Here is a 4,676-nt window from a genome sequence, read left to right on the forward strand (position 1 = left end):
CGAAGTTAGTGACAACTTCGCCTAAACATGTTAGGCGAAGTTGTCGTGCTTTATAAGTGTTTAGGTTACGGCAGATTATAGAATCGATAGTTTACGAGTTTACGAGTTTGTGTAATCGGCGATCAGTGAATCACGTGTTTCCAGTTGCAATACAACGTGTCTTTGTTTATTGTAACGTGTGTTTGATCGTGTTAACGTGTATTGTCTTCTACGCTCGTATCGTCTTACGTAGGGATTCCGCACCTACGTAGAACGAGATATTCCGTGTAGATCCGGCTGAGAACCTACAATTGTTATAAGAGCATTTGCTCGTGATTGTGTGGTTCGGGATTATCACGAGGGATGTAGAAATCGTTCCGTTCGACTATTCGCGGGACGAGTTTACCGAGTTTTTGTGTCCTACTCACCTCCCACCATCAAAAACAACCCTTTACACCTTCGCATACCTTGCAAAACGTCAAAATCAAACCTGCAAAATCATCGTGTTCATCAGGCGAAGTTGCCGCTACTGTTTGTAGGGTTTAGGCGAAGATATAAGGTTAAGCGAAGTTATCCACAACTTCGCCTACCTCACAAGTTCGCTTAACTTAAGCGAAGTTAAGAATTCTAGCGAAGTTAAGACTTAAGCGAAGTTAACTTTAACTTCGCCTACAGTACGGTTCAGAATAAAATTTTTATTTTTCGGGGTTCTATTGTGTTTTCGTTTCGTGAAAGATGACTTCTATAATTATTACGGAACTGGTAAAGATGGAAGTGGAAGCGGGTTCAGCTACTAAGGCACCGAAGATGCTTAAGGGAACCGATTTTGTGGCGTGGAAAGATCGGTTTAAGCAGTATGTTAAATATCAAGACGCTAAGATGTGGGTGTGCATTCAAGATGGATACATTCCACCAACTGCTTTGTATGAGGGACGTGAACAGATTAAGAAATACAACTAGATGGAAGAGGAAAAAAAGAAGATGTATTAGGCTGAAAGCAAAGCTCATGCTGCGATAACAATGGCTCTTCCATAAGAGATTCTTCACACCTTCAGGAAGTATAAAACCGCTAGAGAGTTATGGGAAGCGCTTGAAAACCGATTTGAAGGTAATGTGGGGATACATGCATCCAAGATTAAACTACTCAAAACCCAATTCTCGGTGTTCAAGTATTTGAAGAATGAATCACTTGATGATATCATCACAAGATATTATCACCTGATGACCGAACTCAGCAATTATTCCATTGCTTACAAAGAAGAAGAGATCGTAGAAAAACTTCTTGATGCTCTCCCACCGAAATGGGAGATGTACACTGTCTTGATGAGAGAAGATAAAGAGTTTGCCGACTATGACTTGGAAACAGCAGTCAACAAACTACGAACTTTTGAACTTAACATGGTTCGAAAAGAGACACCAACTGATCAGGTTCAAGATCCGGGAATGTATGGTGCGAAAGTTAAATCAAGTTCGAGTTCGAAGTCTGAATCATCTGCTTACTACTCTAAGGGAGACTCGGACGCTAACTCAACACATGAAGGTCATGTAACTCTCAACATGGATGGTGATGTGTGTTTTGTAGCTGGTGGAACAAATGCTTCTAAACCTCAAGCAACAAAGGGTAGTTTTTCCTCAAGTGTTCCGAACAACAACTAATCTCAGATGCCCATGAGTGTTAAATCTGCTGAACATCAGTTTGCTCTCTATGCATCTTTCATTGCTTCGTATGAAAATTACATTAAAGGCAAGATTGTTGATCCTGCAACTTTAGACGAAGACTATGATCAGATCGATGCTGATGATCTGGAAGAGATGGATCTGCAGTGGCAGATGGCGATGATTGTAAGAAGGGTTAAAAGGTTTATGAAGAAGACTGGTAGAAAGTTTGTTGGTGAAAGACTAGGCTTTGATAAGTCAAAGGTGCGGTGTTATAACTGTCAACAGAATGGACACTTTTCTAAAGAGTGCACAAATGAACGTGTAGAATGCAGTCAGAACAGGTCTACACAACAGAGTGGTGGAAGTAGTGAGAATAGGGCGATGATATCCAGACAGAACAGGGAATACAATTGGAATCTGCATGTTGAGGAAGTGTTCGAACAGGCCAATTTGGCGAACATCAAAACTGCAGGAAAAGAGAAAGTGACTGGAGAAAATCAAGCTTACATGGCAGAAGTGACAGATCAGCCCTCTGAGGTAAGTACTAAACTCCCTTGCACGAAATGTGAAAATCTGTCTGAACAATTGACAACAATAACTGATCAGTTTGTTAGTTTGGATGCTCAATTTAAAACATTAAAAGAAGATCATCATTACACTAAAACTAGAGAAAACAGTTACAAGGTAAAAATAAAAGCTAGTGAAAAAGATATCAGAAGTCTTAAAGCCAGTCTAACTGAAAAAATACAAGTAATTGATCTTAGCTATGAAGTGTTAGAAGAGAAAACCAAACTAATAGCTGAAAGGGATAAACAGATAGCTGATCACCAGGTGAAAGTGGTGGAACTAAACAGAATGCTTGAGCAATTTAGAAATTCCTCTGCTATACTTGATCACCTTGTAAGTGATCAACGTTCCCCAGTTAAAAGGGGAGGAATTGGATATAACGAAGTTCCACCACCTTATAATCATTACTATACTTATGATCCTAGTAATCAGAAATCTGTTGATGTTGAAATTGGCCAGACAGTTCCCGTTAAGATTACGATTAAAGATCCAGAAGTTAGTAAAGGAGAAACGAGTAAACCTGTTTCGAGTGTTAAGATTTTCGTTCCTGGTTTTGTCTCATCAAATTTGGACAAGTCATCCGAGTCGAGTGAGACAAAACAAGAGGCAGTGTTACCAAAACGTGGAGAGGAACATAAACCAAATGAAAAGAATTCTCCACTGAACCCGTATGTCCCACCATATGTTAGACAAATGGGAAGTAATGCAGCCTCAACATCTAAAATAACTGTTGATACGAAAGTTGAACACAGGAGTTGTTTCAGATGCAATCAATTAGGACACCTGATTGCGGATTGCCCTCTGAAGCAGGGATTCAGAGGTATGAGGTCTTCGAAAACTGAGAATAGAACTAACAGTAAGTACTATAATGGTAAAAATGAAAACTCATCAAAGTTCAGACATTCGACTAATCCAGGTTTTCAAAGAAATCGATCTCAGTTTTTCCCTGTTAACAACCAAATCTTTAGTAATAAATCATTTAATTCACGATGGTTTGGATGGCCTCATAGTCAATTTACAAGAAGGTATCCATTTAGGACTTACAGAAATCATTCTAATACTAACTTTGGACAGCCAAAGTACGGGATGTATCGACCCAAGACCAATAGGTCTTGGGTCCCCAGATTTTAATCCTCTGCTTTAATCATGCAGGAACAGTTGAACAGGGCTGCAAACAATCTATGGGTTGTGGATAGCGGCTGTTCCCGACACATGACGGGTAACAAGAATTTGTTACACGAATGGAAACCTGTTCAGGGAGGAAGAGTATGTTTTGCTGGAGAGAGTGGTGGAAGGATTACTGGAATTGGGACGGTGACTAATGGTAAAATGACGTTAGAGAAAGTGAATTTCGTTGAAGAACTGAAGCATAATCTGCTGAGTGTATCGCAGATCTGTGAAAAAGATTACACTGTGCACTTTACCAAGAATGAAGCGATCGTACTGTATCCTGGTTTCAAGATACCAGAGGATTGGATAGTAATGAAGGCTCCAAGGGAAAAGAATACGTATGTTATGGATATGAGGTCGACTGAGATGGCAACAGAAGAATCTTGTCTTCTGTCAAAAGCAACTGAATCGGAGTCCGAGTTATGGCATCGAAGAATAGGGCATATTCATCTTCGGAAATTGAACTACATTGTCAAGAATGGGCTGGTGCTGGGTGTTCCCTTAAAAAATTTCAACTTTGAAGACCAATGCTTATCGTGCAAAAAGGGAAAGCAACACAAGAAATCCCATCACCCCAAGAAGGTTAATTCAATAGTCAGTACCCTAGACCTACTTCACATGGATCTCTTCGGTCCCGTGAATGTAAAAAGCCTAGGTGGAACATCATACTGTTTGGTGATCACTGATGATTTCTCTCGATATTCTTGGGTATATTTCCTGAAGACAAAGGATGAAACGGTGCAGATTGTAATAAATTTGATTACCAAGGTTGAGGGGAAAAAGGTTAAATACATCAGGAGTGACAATGGGACAGAATTCAAAAACTATCAGATGGAGATTTTCTGCTTACGGAAAGGGATAGACCACCAGTACAGCGCTCCGTATACTCCGCAACAAAATAGGGTGGCTGAGAGGAAGAACAGAACGCTAATTGAAGGAGCCAGAACCATGCTGGCTGATTCGAAACTTCCTGTGGTGTTCTGGGCTGAAGCTGTTGCTACAGCCTGTTATATCCTTAATAGAGTTTTAACGGTTAAAAGATTGAATAAAACATGTTATGAACTTATGCATGGGAGAAAGACTAACTTGAGTGGTCTCGAACCATTCGGGTCCCCGTGTTCGATATTAAAGACGAACTCAAAATTTGGTGAAATAGCCGACGAAGGTATTTTAGTCGGATAAGTTGTTGGGACTCCCAACAGACGAGTCTTTAATACATCGACCAGCAAGGTTGACGTAGTGTGTAACACTGATATCACAACTTACAAATCACCAAAACCAAGCACGGGACCCGCTGGGGC

This window comes from Bidens hawaiensis, unplaced genomic scaffold (genome assembly GCF_021521415.1).
Source record: "Bidens hawaiensis isolate Kalapana, Puna unplaced genomic scaffold, B.hawaiensis_p1.1 tig00003544_1, whole genome shotgun sequence".
In the NCBI taxonomy this organism is placed as follows: domain Eukaryota; kingdom Viridiplantae; phylum Streptophyta; class Magnoliopsida; order Asterales; family Asteraceae; genus Bidens; species Bidens hawaiensis.